The following is a 25832-nucleotide window of genomic DNA, read 5'->3' as shown; positions in this document are numbered from 1 at the left end:
GAGTTCCGCACCATAGACTGTTAAAGAAAGTGGCAGCTCATGGCATTGGGGGAAAAGTGCTCTCGTGGATCGAGTCATGGCTCACTGACAGGAAGCAGAGAGTGTCCATAAATGGGGTTAAATCCGAGTGGGGATCTGTAACAAGTGGCGTTCCACATGGATCAGTCTTGGGCCCGTTGTTGTTTATAATATATATCAATGATCTTGATGAGGGAATTACTAGTGATATGAGCAAATTCGCCGATGACACAAAGATAGGTAGGATAATTGATTCAAACGTAGATGTTATGGAACTTCAGGAGGATTTAAACAAACTCTATTCTTGGTCAGAAAAGTGGCAGATGCAGTTCAATGTAGATAAATGCAAGGTTCTGAAGCTTGGGAGTGCCCATAACCCTAGTACTTATAAGTTAAATGATGCAGAACTTAGCCATACAGATTGCGAAAAGGACTTGGGGGTTATGGTGAGCAGCAACCTTAAACCAAGACAGCAATTGCCTAAGCGTACGTAATAAGGCAAATAGATTACTGGGATTTATATCAAGAAGTGTAAGCAACAGAAGTCCAGAGGTCATACTGCAGCTTTATACATCATTAGTAAGGCCTCACCTAGATTATGCAGCTCAGTTCTGGTCTCCATATTACAGAATGGACATAAATTCGTTAGAAAACATTCAGCGTAGGATGACTAAATTAATACATAGCATTAGAAATCTTCCTTATGAAGAAAGATTGAAGTCTCTTAAGTTACATTCGCTTGTTAGACGAAGAATGAGGGGAGACCTGATCGAAGTGTATAAGTGGAAGATAGGTATTAATAAAGGGAATATTAATAAGGTCTTGAGGATGTCTCTCCAAGAGAGAACCCGCAGTAATGGATTTAAATTAGATAAGTGGATTTGAGTGGGACTTTCACATCAGAGCTTATTTCTTGGGTGGCATTGAAAATTGGGTTGGGCAAATGTTTTGTTAGTGGGATGAATTGTAAAGGACCTGCCTAGTATGGGCCAACAGGCCTCCTGCAGTGTGCCACCTTTCTTATGTTATGTTCTTAACCAGGAGGAATATGATTGAGGTGTATAAATGGAAGACAGGAATACATAAAGGGGATGTAAATAACGTGCTGAAAATATCTAGCCTAGACAGGACTCGCAGCAATGGTTTTAAGTTGGATAAATTCAGATTCATGAAGGATATAGGAAAGCACTGGTTTGGTAATAGAGTTGTGGATGAGTGGAACAAACTCCAAGTTATAGAGGCTAAAACGTTGTGTAGTTTTAAAAATAGGTTAGATAAATACATGAGTGGGTGTGGGTGGGTGTGAGTTGGACCTGATTAGCTTATACTACTAGGACAGTTGCTGTGTTCCTTGGGTGAATGTGACCTGACCTGACTAGGTTGGGGCATTGGCTTAAGCCGGTAGGAGACTTGGACCTGCATCGCATGGACCAGTAGGCCTGCTGCAGCGTTCCTTCTTTCTTATGTTCTAATGTGTAGTGTGGAGTGTAGTGTGGAGTGTAGTGTGGAGGATGTAGTGTGGAGGGTGTAGTGTGGAGGGTGTAGTGTGGAGGGTGTAGTGTGGAGGATGTAGTGTGGAGAGTGTAGTGTGGAGTGTAGTGTGGAGTGTAGTGTGGAGGATGTAGTGTGGAGAGTGTAGTGTGGAGGGTGTAGTGTGGAGGGTGTAGTGTGGAGGATGTAGTGTGGAGTGTAGTGTGGAGGGTGTAGTGTGCAGGATGTAGTGTGGAGTGTAGTGTGGAGGATGCAGTGAGGAGGATGTAGTGTGGAGTGTAGTGTGGAGGATGCAGTGAGGAGGATGTAGTGTGGAGTGTAGTGTGGAGGGTGTAGTGTGGAGGGTGTAGTGTGGAGGGTGTAGTGTGGAGGGTGTAGTGTGGAGGGTGTAGTATGGAGAGTGTAGTGTGGAGGGTGTAGTGTGGAGGGTGTAGTGTGGACAGTGTAGTGTGGAGGGTGTAGTGTGGAGGGTGTAGTGTGGAGGATGTAGTATGGAGTGTAGTGTGGAGGACGTAGTATGGAGTGTAGTGTGGAGGGTGTAGTGTGGAGAGTGTAGTATGGAGTGAAGTGTGGAGGATGTAGTGTGGAGTGTAGTATGGAGGGTGTAGTGTGGAGGGTGTAGTGTGGAGTGTAGTGTGGAAGGTGTAGTGTGAAGAGTGTAGTGTGGAGAGTGTAGTGTGGAGGGTGTAGTGTGGAGGGTGTAGTGTGGAGGATGTAGTATGGAGTGTAGTGTGGAGGATGTAGTATGGAGTGTAGTGTGGAGGGTGTAGTGTGGAGAGTGTAGTATGGAGTGTAGTGTGGAGTGTAGTGTGGAGGGCGTACTGTGGAGGGTGTAGTGTGGAGGGTGTAGTGTGGAGGGTGTAGTGTGGAGGGTGTAGTGTGGAGTGTAGTGTGGAGGGAGAAGTGTGGAGAGTGTAGTGTGGAGGGTGTAGTGTGGAGGGCGTAGTGTGGAGGATGTAGTATGGAGTGTAGTGTGGAGGGTGTAGTGTGGAGAGTATAGTATGGAGTGTAGTGTGGAGGATATAGTGTGGAGTGTAGTGTGGAGGGTGTAGTGTGGATGGTGTAGTGTGGAGGATGTAGTATGGAGTGTAGTGTGGAGTGTTGTGTGGAGGGTATAGTGTGGAGGGTGTAGTGTGGAGTGTAGTGTGGAGGGTGTAGTGTGGAGGGTGTAGTGTGGAGGATGTAGTATGGAGTGTAGTGTGGAGGATGTAGTATGGAGTGTAGTGTGGAGGGTGTAGTGTGGAGGGTTTAGTGTGGAGGATGTAGTATGGAGTGTAGTGTGGAGGATGTAGTGTGGAGGGTGTAGTGTGGAGGGTGTAGTGTGGAGGATGTAGTGTGGAGGATGTAGTAAGTAGCGTAGTGTGGAGGATGTAGTGTGGAGTATAGTGTGGAAGGTGTAGTGTGGAGGGTGCAGTGTGAAGGATGTAGTATGGAGTGGAGGGTGCAGTGTGGAGAGTGTAGTGTGGAGGGTGTAGTATGGAGTGTAGTGTGGAGGGTGTAGTGTGGAGGATGTAGTATGGAGGGTGTAGTGTGGATGATGTAGTGTGGAGGATGTAGTATGGAGTGTAGTTTGGAGGATGTAGTGTGGAGTGTAGTGTGGAGGGTGTAGTGGTAGTGTGGAGGATGTAGTATGGAGTGTAGCGTGGACGATGTAGTGTGGAGGATGTAGTGTGGAGGGTGTAGTATGGAGTGTATTGTGGAGGATGTAGTATGGAGTGTAGTGTGGAGGGTGTACTATGGAGTGTAGTGTGGAGGATGTACTATGGAGTGTAGTGTGGAGGATGTAGTATGGAGTGTAGTGTGGAGTATATAGTATGAAGTGTAGTGTGGAGGATGTAGTATGGAGTGTAGTGTGCAGGATGTAGTATGGAGTGTAGTGTGGAGGGTGTAGTGTGGAGGATGTAGTATGGAGTGGAGGGTGGAGGGTTTAGTGTGGAGGGTGTAGTGTGGAGGATGTAGTGTGGAGTGTAGTGTGGAGGGTGTAGTGTGGAGGATGTAGTATGGAGTGTAGTGTGGAGGGTGTAGTGTGAAGGATGTAGTATGGAGTGGAGGGTGCAGTGTGGAGAGTGTAGTGTGGAGGGTGTAGTATGGAGTGTAGTGTGGAGGGTGTAGTGTGGAGGATGTAGTATGGAGGGTGTAGTGTGGAGGATGTAGTGTGGAGGATGTAGTATGGAGTGTAGTTTGGAGGATGTAGTGTGGAGTGTAGTGTGGAGGGTGTAGTGGTAGTGTGGAGGATGTAGTATGGAGTGTAGCGTGGACGATGTAGTGTGGAGGATGTAGTGTGGAGGGTGTAGTATGGAGAGTATTGTGGAGGATGTAGTATGGAGTGTAGTGTGGAGGGTGTACTATGGAGTGTAGTGTGGAGGATGTACTATGGAGTGTAGTGTGGAGGATGTAGTATGGAGTGTAGTGTGGAGTATGTAGTATGGAGTGTAGTGTGGAGGATGTAGTATGGAGTGTAGTGTGCAGGATGTAGTATGGAGTGTAGTGTGGAGGGTGTAGTGTGGAGGATGTAGTATGGAGTGTAGCGTGGACGGTGGAGGGTGTAGTGTGGAGGGTGTAGTGTGGAGGATGTAGTATGGAGTGTAGTGTGGAGGGTGTAGTGTGGAGGATGTAGTATGGAGTGTAGTGCGGAGGGTGTAGTGTGGAGGATGTAGTATGGAGTGTAGTGTAGAGGATGTAGTATGGAGTGTAGTGTGGAGGATGTAGTATGAAGTGTAGTGTGGAGGATGCAGTATGGAGTGTAGTGTAGAGGATGTATGGAGTGTAGTGTGGAGGATGCAGTATGGAGTGTAGTGTAGAGGATGTATGGAGTGTAGTGTGGAGGATGTAGTATGGAGTGTAGTGTAGAGGATGTAGTATGGAGTGTAGTGTGGAGGATGTAGTATGGAGTGTAGTGTGGAGGATGTAGTATGGAGTGTAGTGTGGAGGATGTAGTATGGAGTGTAGTGTAGAGGATGTAGTATGGAGTGTAGTGTGGAGGATGTAGTATGGAGTGTAGTGTGGAGGATGTAGTATGGAGTGTAGTGTGGAGGATGTAGTATGGAGTGTAGTGTAGAGGATGTAGTATGGAGTGTAGTGTAGAGGATGTAGTATGGAGTATAGTGTGGAGGATGTAGTATGGAGTGTAGTGTGGAGGATGTAGTATGGAGTGTAGTGTAGAGGATGTATGGAGTGTAGTGTGGAGGATGCAGTATGGAGCGTAGTGTAGAGGATGTATGGAGTGTAGTGTGGAGGATGTAGTATGGAGTGTAGTGTGGAGGATGTAGTATGGAGTGTAGTGTGGAGGATGTAGTATGGAGTGTATTGTGGAGGATGTAGTATGGAGTGTAGTGTAGAGGATGTATGGAGTGTAGTGTGGAGGATGTAGTATGGAGTGTAGTGTGGAGGATGTAGTATGGAGTGTAGTGTAGAGGATGTATGGAGTGTAGTGTGGAGGGTGTAGTATGGAGTGTAGTGTGGAGGATGTAGTATGGAGTGTAGTGTAGAGGATGTATGGAGTGTAGTGTGGAGGATGTAGTATGGAGTGTAGTGTGGAGGATGTAGTATGGAGTGTAGTGTGGAGGATGTAGTATGGAGTGTAGTGTGGAGGATGTAGTATGGAGTGTAGTGTAGAGGATGTAGTATGGAGTGTAGTGTGGAGGATGTAGTATGGAGTGTAGTGTGGAGGATGTAGTATGGAGTGTAGTGTGGAGGATGTAGTATGGAGTGTAGTGTAGAGGATGTAGTATGGAGTGTAGTGTGGAGGATGCAGTATGGAGTGTAGTGTGGAGGATGCAGTATGGAGTGTAGTGTAGAGGATGTAGTATGGAGTGTAGTGTAGAGGATGTAGTATGGAGTGTAGTGTAGAGGATGTAGTATGGAGTGTAGTGTGGAGGATGTAGTATGGAGTGTAGTGTGGAGGATGTAGTATGGAGTGTAGTGTGGAGGATGTAGTATGGAGTGTAGTGTAGAGGATGTAGTATGGAGTGTAGTGTGGAGGATGTAGTATGGAGTGTAGTGTGGAGGATGTAGTATGGAGTGTAGTGTGGAGGATGTAGTATGGAGTGTAGTGTAGAGGATGTAGTATGGAGTGTAGTGTGGAGGATGTAATATGGAGTGTAGTGTGGAGGGTGTAGTGAGGAAGGTGTAGTGTTGAGGGTGTAGTGTGGAGGATGTAGTATGGAGTGTAGTGTGGAGGGTGTAGTATGGAGTGTAGTGTGGAGGGTGTAGTGTGGAGGGTGTAGTGTGGAGGGTGTAGTGTGGAGGGTGTAGTGTGGACGGTGAAGTATGGAGTGTAGTGTGGAGGGTGTAGTATGGAGTGTAGTGTGGAGGGTGTAGTGTGGAGGATGTAGTATGGAGCGTAGTGTGGAGGATGTAATATGAAGTGTAGTGTGGTGGGTGTAGTGTGGAGGATCTAGTATGGAGTGTAGTGTGGAGGATGTAGTATGGAGTGTAGTGTGAAGGGTGTAGTGTGGAGGGTGTAGTATGGAGTGTAGTGTGGAGGGTGTAGTGTGGAGGATGTAATATGGAATGTAGTGTGGAGGGTGTAGTGAGGAGGGTGTAGTATGGAGTGCAGTGTGGAAGGTGTAGTGTGGAGGGTGTAATATGGAGTGTAGTGTGGAGGATGTAATATGGAGTGTAGTGTGGAAGGTGTAGTGTGGAGGATGTAGTACGGAGTGTAGTGTGGAGTGTAGTGTGGAGGATGTAGTATGGAGTGTAGTGTGGAGGATGTAGTATGGAGTGTAGTGTGGAGGGTGTAGTGTGAAGGATGTAGTATGGAGTGTAGTGTGGAGGGTGTAGTATGGAGGGAGTAGTATGGAGTGTAGTGTGGAGGGTGTAGTGTGGAGGATGTAGTATGGAGTGTAGTGTGGAGGGTGTAGTGTGGAGGATGTAATATGAAGTATAGTGTAGAGGGTGTAGTGTGGAGAATGTAGTATGGAGTGTAGTTTGGAGGATGTAGTATGGAGTGTAGTGTGAAAGGTGTAGTGTGGAGGGTGTAGTATGAAGTGTAGTGTGGAGGATGTAGTATGGAGTGTAGTGTGGAGGGAGTAGTGTGGAGGGTGTAGTGTGGAGGATGTAGTATGGAGTGTAGTGTGGAGGATGTTATATGGAGTGTAGTGTGGAGGATGTTAAATGGAGTGTAGTGTGGAGGGTGTAGTGAGGAGGGTGTAGTATGGAGTGCAGTGTGAAGGGTGTAATATGGAGTGTAGTGTGGAGGGTGTAGTGTGGAGGATGTAGTATGGAGTGTAGTGTGGAGGGTGTAGTGTGGAGGATGTAGTACGGAGTGTAGTGTGGAGGATGTAGTATGGAGTGTAGTGTGGAGGGTGTAGTGTGAAGGATGTAGTATGGAGTGTAGTATGGAGGGTGTAGTGTGGAGGATGTAGTATGGAGTGTAGTGTGGAGGATGTAGTATGGAGTGTAGTGTGGAGGGTGTAGTGTGGAGAGTGTAGTGTGGAGGATGTAGTATGGAGTGTAGTGTGGAGGATGTAGTATGGAGTGTAGTGTGGAGGGTGTAGTGTGGAGGATGTAGTATGGAGTGTAGTGTGGAGGATGTAGTATGGAGTGTAGTGTGGAGGATGTAGTATGGAGTGTAGTGTAGAGGATGTAGTATGGAGTGTAGTGTGGAGGATGTAGTATGGAGTGTAGTGTGGAGGATGTAGTATGGAGTGTAGTGTGGAGGATGTAGTATGGAGTGTAGTGTAGAGGATGTAGTATGAAGTGTAGTATGGAGGATGTAGTATGGAGTGTAGTGTAGAGGATGTAGTATGGAGCGTAGTGTGGAGGATGTAATATGAAGTGTAGTGTGGTGGGTGTAGTGTGGAGGATCTAGTATGGAGTGTAGTGTGGAGGATGTAGTATGGAGTGTAGTGTGAAGGGTGTAGTGTGGAGGGTGTAGTATGGAGTGTAGTGTGGAGGGTGTAGTGTGGAGGATGTAATATGGAATGTAGTGTGGAGGGTGTAGTGAGGAGGGTGTAGTATGGAGTGCAGTGTGGAAGGTGTAGTGTGGAGGGTGTAATATGGAGTGTAGTGTGGAGGATGTAGTATGGAGTGTAGTGTCGAAGGTGTAGTGTGGAGGATGTAGTACGGAGTGTAGTGTGGAGTGTAGTGTGGAGGATGTAGTATGGAGTGTAGTGTGGAGGATGTAGTATGGAGTGTAGTGTGGAGGGTGTAGTGTGAAGGATGTAGTATGGAGTGTAGTGTGGAGGGTGTAGTATGGAGGGAGTAGTATGGAGTGTAGTGTGGAGGGTGTAGTGTGGAGGATGTAGTATGGAGTGTAGTGTGGAGGGTGTAGTGTGGAGGATGTAATATGAAGTATAGTGTGGAGGGTGTAGTGTGGAGAATGTAGTATGGAGTGTAGTTTGGAGGATGTAGTATGGAGTGTAGTGTGAAAGGTGTAGTGTGGAGGGTGTAGTATGAAGTGTAGTGTGGAGGATGTAGTATGGAGTGTAGTGTGGAGGGAGTAGTGTGGAGGGTGTAGTGTGGAGGATGTAGTATGGAGTGTAGTGTGGAGGATGTTATATGGAGTGTAGTGTGGAGGATGTTAAATGGAGTGTAGTGTGGAGGGTGTAGTGAGGAGGGTGTAGTATGGAGTGCAGTGTGAAGGGTGTAATATGGAGTGTAGTGTGGAGGGTGTAGTGTGGAGGATGTAGTATGGAGTGTAGTGTGGAGGGTGTAGTGTGGAGGATGTAGTACGGAGTGTAGTGTGGAGGATGTAGTATGGAGTGTAGTGTGGAGGGTGTAGTGTGAAGGATGTAGTATGGAGTGTAGTATGGAGGGTGTAGTGTGGAGGATGTAGTATGGAGTGTAGTGTGGAGGATGTAGTATGGAGTGTAGTGTGGAGGGTGTAGTGTGGAGAGTGTAGTGTGGAGGATGTAGTATGGAGTGTAGTGTGGAGGATGTAGTATGGAGTGTAGTGTGGAGGGTGTAGTGTGGAGGATGTAGTATGGAGTGTAGTGTGGAGGATGTAGTATGGAGTGTAGTGTGGAGGATGTAGTATGGAGTGTAGTGTAGAGGATGTAGTATGGAGTGTAGTGTGGAGGATGTAGTATGGAGTGTAGTGTGGAGGATGTAGTATGGAGTGTAGTGTGGAGGATGTAGTATGGAGTGTAGTGTAGAGGATGTAGTATGAAGTGTAGTATGGAGGATGTAGTATGGAGTGTAGTGTAGAGGATGTAGTATGGAGCGTAGTGTGGAGGATGTAATATGAAGTGTAGTGTGGTGGGTGTAGTGTGGAGGATCTAGTATGGAGTGTAGTGTGGAGGATGTAGTATGGAGTGTAGTGTGAAGGGTGTAGTGTGGAGGGTGTAGTATGGAGTGTAGTGTGGAGGGTGTAGTGTGGAGGATGTAATATGGAATGTAGTGTGGAGGGTGTAGTGAGGAGGGTGTAGTATGGAGTGCAGTGTGGAAGGTGTAGTGTGGAGGGTGTAATATGGAGTGTAGTGTGGAGGATGTAGTATGGAGTGTAGTGTCGAAGGTGTAGTGTGGAGGATGTAGTACGGAGTGTAGTGTGGAGTGTAGTGTGGAGGATGTAGTATGGAGTGTAGTGTGGAGGATGTAGTATGGAGTGTAGTGTGGAGGGTGTAGTGTGAAGGATGTAGTATGGAGTGTAGTGTGGAGGGTGTAGTATGGAGGGAGTAGTATGGAGTGTAGTGTGGAGGGTGTAGTGTGGAGGATGTAGTATGGAGTGTAGTGTGGAGGGTGTAGTGTGGAGGATGTAATATGAAGTATAGTGTGGAGGGTGTAGTGTGGAGAATGTAGTATGGAGTGTAGTTTGGAGGATGTAGTATGGAGTGTAGTGTGAAAGGTGTAGTGTGGAGGGTGTAGTATGAAGTGTAGTGTGGAGGATGTAGTATGGAGTGTAGTGTGGAGGGAGTAGTGTGGAGGGTGTAGTGTGGAGGATGTAGTATGGAGTGTAGTGTGGAGGATGTTATATGGAGTGTAGTGTGGAGGATGTTAAATGGAGTGTAGTGTGGAGGGTGTAGTGAGGAGGGTGTAGTATGGAGTGCAGTGTGAAGGGTGTAATATGGAGTGTAGTGTGGAGGGTGTAGTGTGGAGGATGTAGTATGGAGTGTAGTGTGGAGGGTGTAGTGTGGAGGATGTAGTACGGAGTGTAGTGTGGAGGATGTAGTATGGAGTGTAGTGTGGAGGGTGTAGTGTGAAGGATGTAGTATGGAGTGTAGTATGGAGGGTGTAGTGTGGAGGATGTAGTATGGAGTGTAGTGTGGAGGATGTAGTATGGAGTGTAGTGTGGAGGGTGTAGTGTGGAGAGTGTAGTGTGGAGGATGTAGTATGGAGTGTAGTGTGGAGGATGTAGTATGGAGTGTAGTGTGGAGGGTGTAGTGTGGAGGATGTAGTATGGAGTGTAGTGTGGAGGATGTAGTATGGAGTGTAGTGTGGAGGATGTAGTATGGAGTGTAGTGTAGAGGATGTAGTATGGAGTGTAGTGTGGAGGATGTAGTATGGAGTGTAGTGTGGAGGATGTAGTATGGAGTGTAGTGTGGAGGATGTAGTATGGAGTGTAGTGTAGAGGATGTAGTATGGAGTGTAGTATGGAGGATGTAGTATGGAGTGTAGTGTAGAGGATGTAGTATGGAGTGTAGTGTAGAGGATGTATGGAGTGTAGTGTGGAGGATGTAGTATGGAGTTTAGTTTGGAGGATGTAGTATGGAGTGCAGAGTGGGGAATGTAGCATGGAGTGTAGTGTGAAGGGTGTAGTGTGGAGGATGAAGTATGGAGTGTAGTGTTGAGGGTGTAGTGTGGAGGATGTAATATGGAGTGTAGTGTGGAGGGTGTAGTGTGGAGGATGTAGTATGGAGTGTATTGTGGAGGATGTAGTATGGATTGTAGTGTGAAGGGTGTAGTGTGGAGGATGAAGTATGGAGTGTAGTGTGGAATTTGTAGTGTGGAGGATGTAATATGGAGTGTAGTGTGGAGGGTGTAGTGAGGAAGGTGTAGTGTTGAGGGTGTAGTGTGGAGGATGTAGTATGGAGTATAGTGTGGAGGGTTTAGTATGGAGTGTAGTGTGGAGGGTGTAGTGTGGAGGGTGTAGTGTGGAGGGTGTAGTGTGGACGGTGAAGTATGGAGTGTAGTGTGGAGGGTGTAGTATGGAGTGTAGTGTGGAGGGTGTAGTGTGGAGGATGTAGTATGGAGCGTAGCGTGGAGGATGTAATATGAAGTGTAGTGTGGTGGGTGTAGTGTGGAGGATCTAGTATGGAGTGTAGTGTGGAGGAAGTAGTATGGAGTGTAGTGTGAAGGGTGTAGTGTGGAGGGTGTAGTATGGAGTGTAGTGTGGAGGGTGTAGTGTGGAGGATGTAATATGGAATGTAGTGTGGAGGGTGTAGTGAGGAGGGTGTAGTATGGAGTGCAGTGTGGAAGGTGTAGTGTGGAGGGTGTAATATGGAGTGTAGTGTGGAGGATGTAGTATGGAGTGTAGTGTGGAAGGTGTAGTGTGGAGGATGTAGGACGGAGTGTAGTGTGGAGTGTAGTGTGGAGGATGTAGTATGGAGTGTAGTGTGGAGGATGTAGTATGGAGTGTAGTGTGGAGGGTGTAGTGTGAAGGATGTAGTATGGAGTGTAGTGTGGAGGGTGTAGTATGGAGGGAGTAGTATGGAGTGTAGTGTGGAGGGTGTAGTGTGGAGGATGTAGTATGGAGTGTAGTGTGGAGGGTGTAGTGTGGAGGATGTAATATGAAGTATAGTGTGGAGGGTGTAGTGTGGAGAATGTAGTATGGAGTGTAGTTTGGAGGATGTAGTATGGAGTGTAGTGTGAAAGGTGTAGTGTGGAGGGTGTAGTATGAAGTGTAGTGTGGAGGATGTAGTATGGAGTGTAGTGTGGAGGGAGTACTGTGGAGGGTGTAGTGTGGAGGATGTAGTATGGAGTGTAGTGTGGAGGATGTTATATGGAGTGTAGTGTGGAGGATGTTAAATGGAGTGTAGTGTGGAGGGTGTAGTGAGGAGGGTGTAGTATGGAGTGCAGTGTGAAGGGTGTAATATGGAGTGTAGTGTGGAGGGTGTAGTGTGGAGGATGTAGTATGGAGTGTAGTGTGGAGGGTGTAGTGTGGAGGATGTAGTACGGAGTGTAGTGTGGAGGATGTAGTATGGAGTGTAGTGTGGAGGGTGTAGTGTGAAGGATGTAGTATGGAGTGTAGTATGGAGGGTGTAGTGTGGAGGATGTAGTATGGAGTGTAGTGTGGAGGATGTAGTATGGAGTGTAGTGTGGAGGGTGTAGTGTGGAGAGTGTAGTGTGGAGGATGTAGTATGGAGTGTAGTGTGGAGGATGTAGTATGGAGTGTAGTGTGGAGGGTGTAGTGTGGAGGATGTAGTATGGAGTGTAGTGTGGAGGATGTAGTATGGAGTGTAGTGTGGAGGATGTAGTATGGAGTGTAGTGTGGAGGGTGTAGTATGGAGTGTAGTGTGGAGGATGTAGTATGGAGTGTAGTGTGGAGGATGTAGTATGGAGTGTAGTGTGGAGGATGTAGTATGGAGTGTAGTGTGGAGGATGTAGTATGGAGTGTATTATTATTATTATAATGAAGGGGGAAGCGCTAAACCCGGAGGATTATATAGCGCCTGGGGTGGGGATGTGGAAGGCATTCAGGCTTAATTCGGGGAACTGGAGCACAGATCCAATTCCCTAGATCAAGAGCCCCTCACCAACATCAAGGAACCTTCCCTGAGGGGAGTATGGAGTGTGGTGTGGAGGGTGAAGTGTGGAGGGTGTAATATGGAGTGTAGTGTGGAGGGTGTAATATGGAGTGTAGTGTGGAGGGTGTAGTATGGAGGGTGTAATATGGAGTGTAGTGTGGAGGGTGTAATATGGAGTGTAGTGTGGAGGGTGTAATATGGAGTGTAGAGTGGAGGGTGTAGTATGGAGTGTAGTGTGGAGGGTATAGTGTGGAGAGTGTAATATGGAGTGTAGTGTGGAGGGTGTAATATGGAGTGTAGAGTGGAGGGTGTAGTATGGAGTGTAGTGTGGAGGGTGTAGTGTGGAGGGTGTAGTATGGAGTGTAGTGTGGAGGGTGTAGTATGGAGTGTAGTGTGGAGGGCGTAGTATGGAGTGTAGTGTGGAGAGTGTAATATGGAGTGTAGTGTGGAGGGTGTAGTGGGAAGGATGTAGTATGGAGTGTAGTGTGGAGGGTGTAGTATGGAGTGTAGTGTGGAGGGTGTAGTGCGGAGGATGTAATATGGAGTGTAGTGTGGAGGGTGTAGTGTGGAGGGTGTGGTGTGGAGGGTGTAGTGTGGAGAATGTAATATGGAGTGTAGTGTGGAGGGTGTAGCGTGGAGGGTGTAGTGTGGAGGGTGTTGTGTGGAGGGTGTAGTGTGGAGGGTGTAGTGTGGAGGATGTAATATGGAGTGTAGTGTGGAGGGTGTAGTGTGGAGGGTGTTGTGTGGAGGGTGTAGTGTGGAGGGTGTAGTGCGGAGGATGTAATATGGAGTGTAGTGTGGAGGGTGTAGTGTGGAGGGTGTTGTGTGGAGGGTGTAGTGTGGAGGGTGTAGTGTGGAGAATGTAATATGGAGTGTAGTGTGGAGGGTGTAGTGTGGAGGGTGTAGTGTGGAGGGTGTTGTGTGGATGGTGTAGTGTGGAGGGTGTAGTGTGGAGGATGTAATATGGAGTGTAGTGTGGAGGGTGTAGTGTGGAGGGTGTTGTGTGGAGGGTGTAGTGTGGAGGGTGTAGTGCGGAGGATGTAATATGGAGTGTAGTGTGGAGGGTGTAGTGTGGAGGGTGTGGTGTGGAGGGTGTAGTGCGGAGAATGTAATATGGAGTGTAGTGTGGAGGGTGTAGTGTGGAGGGTGTAGTGTGGAGGGTGTAGTGTGGAGGGTGTAGTGCGGAGGATGTAATATGGAGTGTAGTGTGGAGGGTGTAGTGTGGAGGGTGTAGTGCGGAGGATGTAATATGGAGTGTATTGTGGAGGGTTTAGTGTGGAGGGTGTAGTGCGGAGGATGTAATATGGAGTGTATTGTGGAGGGTGTAGTGTGGAGGGTGTAGTGTGGAGGGTGTAGTGTGGAGGGTGTAGTGTGGAGGGTGTAGTGCGGAGGATGTAATATGGAGTGTAGTGTGGAGGGTGTAGTGTGGAGGGTGTAGTGTGGAGGGTGTAGTGTGGAGGGTGTAGTGTGGAGGGTGTAGTGTGGAGGGTGTAGTGCGGAGGATGTAATATGGAGTGTTTTGTGGAGGGTGTAGTATGGAGGGTGTAGTGTGGAGGGTGTTGTGTGGAGGGTGTAGTGTGGAGGGTGTAGTGTGGAGGGTGTAGTGTGGAGGGTGTTGTGTGGAGGGTGTAGTGTGGAGGGTGTAGTGTGGAGGGTGTAGTGTGGAGGGTGTAGTGTGGAGGGTGTAGTGCGGAGGATGTAATATTGAGTGTTTTGTGGAGGGTGTAATGCGGAGGATGTAATATGGAGTGTAGTGTGGAGGGTGTAATATGGAGTGTAGTGTGGAGGGTGTAATATGGAGTGTAGTATGGAGGGTGTAATATGGAGTGTAGTGTGGAGGGTGTAATATGGAGTGTAGTGTGGAGGGTGTAATATGGAGTGTAGTGTGGAGGGTGTAATATGGAGTGTAGTGTGGAGGGTGTAATATGGAGTGTAGTGTGGAGGGTGTAATATGGAGTGTAGTGTGGAGGGTGTAATATGGAGTGTAGTGTGGAGGGTGTAATATGGAGTGTAGTGTGGAGGGTGTAGTGGGAAGTTAGTAGTGTGAATTACATTTAACATCTACTGTATCTTTCGTGTTTGAACTGAGGCTAACCACGAAAATTTTATCTGTTGTTAAAATGAAAGTTTTCTCAAAGTTGGGAAATTTGAGAACAGGGGCAGAGGTTAACTTTCTTAAATAACAAAAAAAGGCACAATACCGTGACTGGAACGATACACAAATAACCCGCACATAAAAGAGAGAAGCTTACGACGACGTTTCGGTCCGACTTGGACCGATCCCTTTCTGACAGACTTAGGGAGCACAAAAATAGTGTTAGGCTTGTCGACACTAACAATGCTCTTTTCTGTCACGTCAGAGATCATAGCCATCCTATTGACTGGTCTTCTGCTAAAACTGTCTTCCCTACTTCCAACTCGAACAGTCGCCGTCTAGTTGAATCCTCTCTTATACACAACTTTCCTTGTATGAATCTTAGCCCTGGCTTCGTCTCTGTAGATGCCTTCCTCTCCCACTACATTGTAAAATGCTCCAAACTTCAGAACACCCGTGACTTAACCTGACTCCTCATTTTTATTTTTTATTTTTATTTTTCTTCTTCTCCCTCTTCCCCTTTCCTCTTTCCTTTTCTCCTCTGGGTTGCCTTTCTCTCTTCTGTCCCGTGTTTCTGTTCCTTCTTCATTTATTTCACCACTTCCCCTTTCACGCACCTCTGTGCGCTTGCTCTCCCTCAATGGGCACCTAGCTCCCTTGCAGTGCTCCCCTTCCTTTGTATTTGACTGGCTCGTCCTCCTTATTCCCCACTTCTACCACTACCACTACTACTACCTCTTCTACTACTACTACTACTGATGAAATTAAGACACATGTGCGGCGTCTGGTTGTCTTTGTTGTGGACGTTTCGCCATCCAGTGGCTGGCTGGATGGCGAAACGTCTACGATAGGGATGCCCGGGTGTTGCGCATGTGTCTTGATTTCAACTTGTCGGTATTATATACCATTCTTGTACTACTACTACTACTACTACCATCACCTCTTCCTGCCTATATACAGCCGTCCTGCTCCACTTCTGGTTAGTGTGACTTTGTAAATGGTCCAAGTCGGACCGAAACGTCGTCGTAAGCTTCTCTCTTTTATGTGCGGGTTATTTGTTAACTTTCTTCTAAGTTTTTGAAATGCTCTTTCTTGTATAAAGGTTCAACAAAAAGGAGTATTTTCTTAAGCAATTCAGTTAAGGGGGTTGCAACAGTCGAAAAATTTGCTGTGAATGCTCTACCGAAACTTGTTAATAAGAGATCCTACATTATGAGAAGCCTGTGTGGTTGTGAAATTCTGAATAGCTGTTACTTTACTCTGATCAATCTTAATACCTTTAGGAGAATGTGACCAAGAAATCTGATTTTTCACTTCGTATACTGACTCTGTGAAATCTTTATTTTCAGATTAGTTTGAACCAATCTAATTAGTGTCAGATCTAATCTCTTCAAATGCTACTGAACATATTTTGACATGACGCTGTAAGTATGCTTGTCATAAGCCTGGAATATGTAATAGGTGAACAGCATACCCCAAAAGTCATTTTGAAGAAGGGATAATGGCTTGTGGGGTTGAGAAAGCTGCTAACTCTTGGCTTTCCTCATGAAGTTGGACCTGCCAAAACTGCTGAAGCAAATCTAACATTGCGAAGAACTTATCACATGTTTCTGAGCAAGTCACCAAGGACTGAGAGCAGAAAACACTCATGGATAAGCTTACAATTAAGTTGAAGAAAATCAATAACCGAACCATACCACGGGAGGGGATAGAACCCGCGATCAGAGTCTCAAAACTCCAGACCGTCGCGTTAGCCACTGGACCAGCTAGCCACAATAAGATTCTTCCAGTTGGACGAATCTTATTGTAGCTAGCTGGTCAAGTGGCTAACGCGACGGTCTGGAGTTCCGAGACTCTCTGATCGCGGGTTCTATCCCCGCCCGTGGTATGGTTTGTTTGCAATCGTGTCATACGATTTCGTGAATCAATAACCGAACACCTAGTACCACCTTTCTTAGACACTAAGATCACTGGTACATTCCACAGTGAATTGCTATGCAGTATGACACCATCAGTCAGCATCCGATTCACTAGTGCTCCTGCAACTACAAAATGAGAATGTGGCAGACAATACGTAGGTATGTTGATAGGCCTCATACCGAGTTCCAACAAAATATGATGGCTAATCAGAGTAGTCAATCCCCTTGTTTTACCCGTCAATAATACAGCTTTTCTCTGTTTAACATGCCCAATATGCCCTTAATTTCACGCACAACATCTGTATGAGACAGAACTTGATCTTTAACTGCCAGGACGGTCTCAAGCTTGGTATTATCCTTACCCCTTGATCCTTTTCATTGTCAGAGGTTTGGATCCTCTGTGTTCTTTATCCACTTTCTCTCTCCTTCCCCAATTTCCCTAACCTTTCACTTGCCAGAGATTGAGACCCATAGACACCCTTGAAGGCTGTCGAGAATTTTTCTACTTACAGTCTGGACCTGGGCCAGGCTTGTCTGGTCAACCAAGCTGTTACTGCCGGTGGCATGCTGACCCACATATCCATCACAGCCTGGTTGATCTGGCACTTGGCAGAGGTACATGTCCATTTTGGAAACTTCTGCACTTGCTCCGGTAATGTATCTATCTTGTAGTAGTGTGCTAAACAGTATGGGTACAAGGATGTTGATACATTGTTCTCTTATTGTGCCCATGGCAGAATTGTTTTTCACTGGATTTATTTTACACGTATCTCTTACTCCAGTATGTTGTTATGGCAGTGCAGATTTGGGACCAAGCCCTGAAGCACCTTATATGGATATATATATATTATCACATATCTTTCTCCTCCGTTCCACTGAGTACATATTATGGACTTTGAGAGATTTCCAATACAGTAATTTAAATGCTTTACTGGCTATATGTGAATTGTAAATTATTTCTATCTGTTCCAGTTCTGATAGCTCTCCTGTCATGAAAGGAGCCGTCGATACTGAAAAATACTCTATGTTAGAAAGAGAGAGAGAGAGCACAAATGATTTGAAAAGTATCACCAGTGGCACTATTTCCCTTGTTTTCAAAAGGCCTCATTTTTCTGGCATTCACGATATTTGCCTTACTGTGTTCTTTATAAAAAAGGTCAGCTAACATTATTACCTCCAGGTCTTTCACACGTTCCTTTTATTCTATTTGGTGATCTTGCATTTTGTATAGTGTCTCTCTTGAGTTCTTCATTCTTTCCATACCTATAGTGATGAAACTTTTCACTGTTGAACGTCATGTTATTTTCCACTGCTCTTTGGAAGATTATGTTTATATCTCCACACAATTTTTTATGTCCTTTTCCAAGGCGATTTCCATTTTTATTTTGGCATCCTCCACAAGTGATGATACATAACTGTTGCAAGTGTTTTTATTTCTGTCTACTATGAGGATAAGAAATAGGAAAGATGCCCGGACCATACCTTGGGGTACCGAGCTTTTTACTTTGTTAATGCTGGATTATGTCCTGTTCACTACTACTCTTTATGTTCCGTTTGTCAGAAATTTTAAAATCGGTTTGCCTACTTTCCCCACTATACCTAATGCCCTCAATTTATGAGCAATCACTCCAAGATCACATTTGTCAAACACCTTTGTGAAATCTGTGTAGAAAACATAGATCTGCTTTTTGGTTTTCTGCCAACGTCTCCGTAATATTGTTTCATCATTCCTTCAAAACATACCTAGTTGTTTAAGGGGGTCGAATTTCAGCTCTGGGTCCAGCCTCTTCAACTGCAATTAATTGGCATTATTGGTTCAGGGCTTCTTAGGCCCAATCATACCTATTCCTAAAACTGTGTGTGTAGTGGTAGTAGTTCCTAGTATATCCGAGACTCGTACGTTTTTGTTTCATCTATGCTCCCTCGCCTCTGAACTTTTGGCTTTAAAACTGTGTTGGCAGAGCGCATATGCGGGGCGCAAGAAAGAGGGAAGAGAGAGAGAAAAGAGTGAGAGAATAAAAGAATGGATATCTGAAGAACTATGGAGAGCATGAGGATGAGAAGGGATGTGATGGAGCAAAGTAGGAACAACAGCATGTGGGATCCTCATACCGTTCTTCTACCTCCTTCCTTCATCCGTCTCTCACCTCACACACACACACACACACACACACACACACACACACACATACATCCACTAGTACATAAAGATCACTTATCATTGCTTCTAGTGTTGTTACAAGTGTTGTTGCTGCTCTTGATATTCTCTAGTGAGTCTTAACACACACACTAACTTCTCTACCAAACTTCACAAGAACAATGACGTCACTAATACTGTCATCACTGTGTTTATCTGCGTTGTGTGTGCGTGTATATAATGACCACCATATGTTTAGCTGCAGGCAGACTTCAGCTGGTGCGCCTGCGTCTGCCGATGTCAGTGTTTAGGCTTGAGCTCACATGTGTGTAATCTGTTAATGGTTCCGAGAATCATCGCCCCCGCAGCCCGATCTCAGACCAATCCTCCTAAATTTAAAACAAATAAAACTATTAATAAACACACAGGAAAGTAATGCCAAGTGAATTTTGAATGTAAATAGATGTCATACACGTTCATGAGATGGAAAACAGCAATCTTGTCAGAATGCAAAACTTTTAACAGGTTTTATTATTATTATTATTATCAAAAAGCTTTAAACAAGTATTGATCGTTAACCGATACATTCAGATGTGTACGAAATAATTTAATTCAGAGGTTATCTTACAAATTCGTCGTTGCAGTATGTAAATGAGGCGAACAGTATTAAAGCCTGCATACAGAGTTAGCACTGCATTGTTTCGTCTGTTTGTGTATTCTCTTCCCCCACATGTGTGCCACTGTAAACATGGGACAAAACAATGAGTGTGTAACTCTTTCCTTGAAGACACAGCAGCAGCAGCCGCAGAAAGAGCCAAGATGGGAGGAAAGATGTGTCTTGATAGTGGGAGGAAATCAGTCTTATTATCTATTTTCTCCCTCTTCTTCTTTATTATTATTTCAAGATTCACCACTCTCTGAACTTTAAGTTCTATCTGTCCTTTAAGTATTCGCATTCTTTAATATTTTACCATTTTTCTCCTCTCTGCTAGTACCATAATGTACAATTCTTTTCTTTTCCACCTTCACCTCTTCGTCGTCCTTACATTCCTACGTAACAGTCATCATCTCTAGTTTCTCCTCCCCCCTAACCACGACCTGTGCCAACCTCCTCTCACCCTGGCACTACATTACCTGAGTACTGAACACAACACTCACGGTCTCACGCCACTCTACATAATCCAAGTCATTATTCACACACTGGTTCTATGTCAACAGATTTCTGTTGCCTCTTTCTCCCCCGAACCTCCCCAACACACACACACACACACACACACACACACACACACACACACACACACACACACACACACACACACACACACACACACACACACACACACACACACACATTCCCTTTGTGATAACGAAGATAACTTCATAAATTCCATTTTCCCAGTGTGTAAGGACAGCCCATGGTGAGAGACGGCGGCACTACCCAAGTACTTCCAGCTCTGCTGAAAAGAAACATGAAGCTCTTACAGCCGCTGAACCTTTAATGGAATGTTAGATGATTTTCTCATTTCCCTAATGAAGTCTTACAGCTCAGGGTGACACATTTCACCACTTGATGTAAGAAACCCATTGTATGTGATAGAATATGACAGGAAAAAATTAGCTAGCTCTTCTTCCCACAATGTAACTATAATTTACAGCACCAAGACAATTATGTTTAAGAAAAGCGCGTGAAGACAAGAATCAACCTAAGAATCGACCCCCACAACTAGAAATCGTTGAGAACACTGATCTCAGCAGAAGATCCCACAATGTGTTTACAAATGTGTCGCAGAGATAGAAAGGTGGACTGACCAAATGGAACTACAGTATCAAGCGGTAAATCTCCTAATGAGAAAGTGAGGGGACTTGACACATCAAAAGTCTCAGAGACAGGTGGAAGATCACAACAAACAGCAAGCCACTTGCACACATCTTTAACGAGTCATTAATGATGAGTCATTCGACAGAAAACTTGAAGATGACAAATATGATACTGATATTCAAGAAAGGTGGCAGGCAGGAAGCCCTGACCTACAGACCAGTGTCCCTAACAAGTATAACACGCAAAATACCTACAAATATTATAACAGAAAAGCGTTGGACATTAAAAAAAAAAACATAAATTCCTCACACTACACCAAGAATGATTTAGAAATAAAAGATCATGCCTTACTAAAATGCGCTAACACTAACAAAAGTCCGACAGGAGAGGGACGGGAGGAATGTAGTATACTATGATCTTCATCTTCAGAGCTCACATGAAATTAGCACTGATATATCTCTTCGAGCAGTCCTATTTTGTGGTAGCTGTGATAAGGGGCTGGACGTAGTGGTGACAGTGGTGGTGGTGACGTGTGGTGGTGATGCTGGCTGTGGTAGTGATGGCGGTAATAGTGACTGTGGTAATGGTGGTGGTGGTGGTGGTGGTGGTAACTGGACCTGTGTCCACAGGTTGTATGCCAGTTGGCCTTGACACGCCCTCTCTCCGCCGCTTCCCCATCCCCAAATTACCCATCCCAGACCCCCGACTTCCCCCTCACCCATCCCCGCCCCGTAACTGTTCCCTATACCTTGAACACGCCACATTTACACAGATTATATATTAATTATAATCTATTTTATTGCAACATTACAAGAAAACACATACATAAAAAGAAATAACGTTAGTGACACTTTTCCAGCCACGTTGTGATAACTATGTAGGAATGCAACAGCCTGGTTGACCAGGCATTTAATAATGACGTCTAGCCTCAGGTCAAGAGTAAAACTTGCTCTAAACCAGTTACAGGCAAGTATTATAGTATACTGTATCTATCTAATTCCTTGGCTCCCTAAAGACGAGATGATCATCTCCCGGCAAGATACTGGCTTCTTTGTACTTAACTAAACAAAATTGTAAATACACATTGTAACCTTGCCAAGAAATTAAATCTTTAGCTTTATCTTTTTATCTCTGCCTCCCTAAACTAAGACTAGGTGATCATCTCCCTCCTTGCCTCCCTAAACTAAGACTAGGTGATCATCTCCCACCTTGCCTCCCTAAACTAAGACTAGGTGATCATCTCCCTCCTTGCCTCCCTAAACTAAGACTAGGTGATCATCTCCCTCCTTGCCTCCCTAAACTAAGACTAGGTGATCATCTCCCTCCTTGCCTACCTAAACTAAGACTAGGTGATCATCTCCCTCCTTGCCTCCCTAAACTAAGACTAGGTGATCATCTCCCACCTTGCCTCCCTAAACTAAGACTAGGTGATCATCTCCCTCCTTGCCTCCCTAAACTAAGACTAGGTGATCATCTCCCTCCTTGCCTCCCTAAACTAAGACTAGGTGATCATCTCCCTCCTTGCCTCCCTAAACTAAGACTAGGTGATCATCTCCCACCTTGCCTCCCTAAACTAAGACTAGGTGATCATCTCCCACCTTGCCTCCCTAAACTAAGACTAGGTGATCATCTCCCTCCTTGCCTCCCTAAACTAAGACTAGGTGATCATCTCCCTCCTTGCCTCCCTAAACTAAGACTAGGTGATCATCTCCCACCTTGCCTCCCTAAACTAAGACTAGGTGATCATCTCCCTCCTTGCCTCCCTAAACTAAGACTAGGTGATCATCTCCCTCCTTGCCTCCCTAAACTAAGACTAGGTGATCATCTCCCTCCTTGCCTCCCTAAACTAAGACTAGGTGATCATCTCCCTCCTTGCCTCCCTAAACTAAGACTAGGTGATCATCTCCCTCCTTGCCTCCCTAAACTAAGACTAGGTGATCATCTCCCACCTTGCCTCCCTAAACTAAGACTAGGTGATCATCTCCCTCCTTGCCTCCCTAAACTAAGACTAGGTGATCATCTCCCACCTTGCCTCCCTAAACTAAGACTAGGTGATCATCTCCCTCCTTGCCTCCCTAAACTAAGACTAGGTGATCATCTCCCTCCTTGCCTCCCTAAACTAAGACTAGGTGATCATCTCCCTCCTTGCCTCCCTAAACTAAGACTAGGTGATCATCTCCCTCCTTGCCTCCCTAAACTAAGACTAGGTGATCATCTCCCACCTTGCCTCCCTAAACTAAGACTAGGTGATCATCTCCCTCCTTGCCTCCCTAAACTAAGACTAGGTGATCATCTCCCTCCTTGCCTCCCTAAACTAAGACTAGGTGATCATCTCCCTCCTTGCCTCCCTAAACTAAGACTAGGTGATCATCTCCCTCCTTGCCTCCCTAAACTAAGACTAGGTGATCATCTCCCACCTTGCCTCCCTAAACTAAGACTAGGTGATCATCTCCCTCCTTGCCTCCCTAAACTAAGACTAGGTGATCATCTCCCACCTTGCCTCCCTAAACTAAGACTAGGTGATCATCTCCCTCCTTGCCTCCCTAAACTAAGACTAGGTGATCATCTCCCTCCTTGCCTCCCTAAACTAAGACTAGGTGATCATCTCCCTCCTTGCCTACCTAAAGTAAGACTAGGTGATCATCTCCCACCTTGCCTCCCTAAACTAAGACTAGGTGATCATCTCCCTCCTTGCCTCCCTAAACTAAGACTAGGTGATCATCTCCCTCCTTGCCTCCCTAAACTAAGACTAGGTGATCATCTCCCACCTTGCCTCCCTAAACTAAGACTAGGTGATCATCTCCCTCCTTGCCTCCCTAAACTAAGACTAGGTGATCATCTCCCACCTTGCCTCCCTAAACTAAGACTAGGTGATCATCTCCCACCTTGCCTCCCTAAACTAAGACTAGGTGATCATCTCCCTCCTTGCCTCCCTAAACTAAGACTAGGTGATCATCTCCCTCCTTGCCTCCCTAAACTAAGACTAGGTGATCATCTCCCACCTTGCCTCCCTAAACTAAGACTAGGTGATCATCTCCCACCTTGCCTCCCTAAACTAAGACTAGGTGATCATCTCCCTCCTTGCCTCCCTAAACTAAGACTAGGTGATCATCTCCCTCCTTGCCTCCCTAAACTAAGACTAGGTGATCATCTCCCTCCTTGCCTCCCTAAACTAAGACTAGGTGATCATCTCCCTCCTTGCCTCCCTAAACTAAGACTAGGTGATCATCTCCCTCCTTGCCTCCCTAAACTAAGACTAGGTGATCATCTCCCTCCTTGCCTCCCTAAACTAAGACTAGGTGATCATCTCCCTCCTTGCCTCCCTAAACTAAGACTAGGTGATCATCTCCCTCTTTGCCTCCCTAAACTAAGACTAGGTGATCATCTCCCACCTTGCCTCCCTAAACTAAGACTAGGTGATCATCTCCCTCCTTGCCTCCCTAAACTAAGACTAGGTGATCATCTCCCTCCTTGCCTCCCTAAACTAAGACTAGGTGATCATCTCCCACCTTGCCTCCCTAAACTAAGACTAGGTGATCATCTCCCTCCTTGCCTCCCTAAACTAAGACTAGGTGATCATCTCCCTCCTTGCCTCCCTAAACTAAGACTAGGTGATCATCTCCCTCCTTGCCTCCCTAAACTAAGACTAGGTGATCATCTCCCTCCTTGCCTCCCTAAACTAAGACTAGGTGATCATCTCCCTCCTTGCCTCCCTAAACTAAGACTAGGTGATCATCTCCCTCCTTGCCTCCCTAAACTAAGACTAGGTGATCATCTCCCTCCTTGCCTCCCTAAACTAAGACTAGGTGATCATCTCCCACCTTGCCTCCCTAAACTAAGACTAGGTGATCATCTCCCTCCTTGCCTCCCTAAACTAAGACTAGGTGATCATCTCCCTCCTTGCCTCCCTAAACTAAGACTAGGTGATCATCTCCCACCTTGCCTCCCTAAACTAAGACTAGGTGATCATCTCCCTCCTTGCCTCCCTAAACTAAGACTAGGTGATCATCTCCCTCCTTGCCTCCCTAAACTAAGACTAGGTGATCATCTCCCTCCTTGCCTCCCTAAACTAAGACTAGACTAGGACACTAGGTAATCATCTCCCTCCTTGCCTCCCTAAACTAAGACTAGACTAGGACACTAGGCGATCATCTCCCTCCTTGCCTCCTGTGGGATGCAAAGAGTATGTTACAATTTATTCGGTGTATGTCGACCTCCCATATAGACTGCCTCCCAACCAGTGAACCGGGTGCTAAGGGTTTAACGATCAATAGGGTACCTGATAAATTAGATATGTGTAACTCTTAGGTATCTTTATTGAGGAAACGTTTCGCCACACAGTGGCTTCATCAGTCCATACACAGGAGAAGCTAGAAGAACAGGAGAATGAGGTAATCAGTCCCTCAGCCTTGAGTCGATGTGGTCAGTCCATCACTCTTGACACTGCAACTTCTTGGGGTCTTAATACTTGGGAATTCTTCGCTTACCTAACCCTTGGGCACGACCTACTTCCACATTGGGCAAATGTGACACCACCTACGTCTGCTGCACCTCTCCTGCCTACGATTTATAAGCTGCTTCTCCGCTCATATGCCGTATTCTATTCAAGATTGATGGACTGACCACATCGACTCAAGGCTGAGGGACTGATTACCTCATTCTCCTCCTGTTCTTCTAGCTTCTCCTGTGTATGGACTGATGAAGCCACTGTGTGGCGAAACTTTTCCTCAATAAAGATACCCAAGAGTTGCACATGTGTCTAATTTATCAACGTGTCGGTTCTGTGAACAATTCATATACAAATAGGGTACCTGTCGTTAAATCAGGATCTTGGTTCATTGACCAATCACAGGGAAGCCCACCAAAGCTGAAGCAACATGGTTCACTTGCGGTAATCATTGACAGACTTGCCTACCTGCTGGTTGAGTACGGTGTACTCTGGCTTCTGCTTTGCAAATTGTCACCGTGGTGTACACTTATTCTGTCTGTACATAGTGTACAAAGCTGTATATAATGGGTGAAGGCAAAACATACATTATAGTCTGCTGAGTTTGCTCCAATTCCCATTACGACCAGATCTCACAGGCCATTCGTAATACCTCCCTAAACTAAGACTAGGTGATCACCTCCCTCCTTGCCTCCCTAAACTAAGACTAGATGATCATCTCCCTCCTTGCCTACCTAAAGTAAGACTAGATGATCATCTCCCTCCTTGCCTACCTAAAGTAAGACTAGATGATCATCTCCCTCCTTGCCTACCTAAAGTAAGACTAGGTGATCATCTCCCTCCTTGCCTACCTAAACTAAGACTAGATGATCATCTCCCTCCTTGCCTACCTAAAGTAAGACTAGGTGATCATCTCCCTCCTTGCCTCCCTAAACTAAGACTAGGTGATCATCTCCCTCCTTGCCTCCCTAAACTAAGACTAGGTGATCATCTCCCTCCTTGCCTCCCTAAACTAAGACTAGGTGATCATCTCCCACCTTGCCTCCCTAAACTAAGACTAGGTGATCATCTCCCACCTTGCCTCCCTAAACTAAGACTAGGTGATCATCTCCCTCCTTGCCTACCTATAGTAAGACTAGGTGATCTTAAGTTGGTAGTGTGAGATTACCATTTGTGATTATTCGTAGCTACAGAAATACACCTGGTGATGTACTGTGTTCAGTGTCATCCGGGAAACCCTATTATTGTTATTATTATTATTATTATTTCAAACAAGAAGTG

The 25832-nt window shown here is 45.9% G+C and overlaps 1 protein-coding gene across 2 annotated transcripts in view; it reads right to left on the bottom strand.

Moving 5' to 3' along the window:
- LOC128685746 (tyrosine-protein phosphatase 10D-like) overlaps nt 1-25832 on the bottom strand; it is a 506322-nt gene that overhangs the window by 348051 nt on the left and 132439 nt on the right. The gene's annotated exons all lie outside the window — the stretch shown is intronic.

Source organism: Cherax quadricarinatus, chromosome 23 (genome assembly GCF_038502225.1).
Source record: "Cherax quadricarinatus isolate ZL_2023a chromosome 23, ASM3850222v1, whole genome shotgun sequence".
NCBI lineage: Eukaryota > Metazoa > Arthropoda > Malacostraca > Decapoda > Parastacidae > Cherax > Cherax quadricarinatus.
This window is presented reverse-complemented; position numbering and strand designations above follow the sequence as displayed.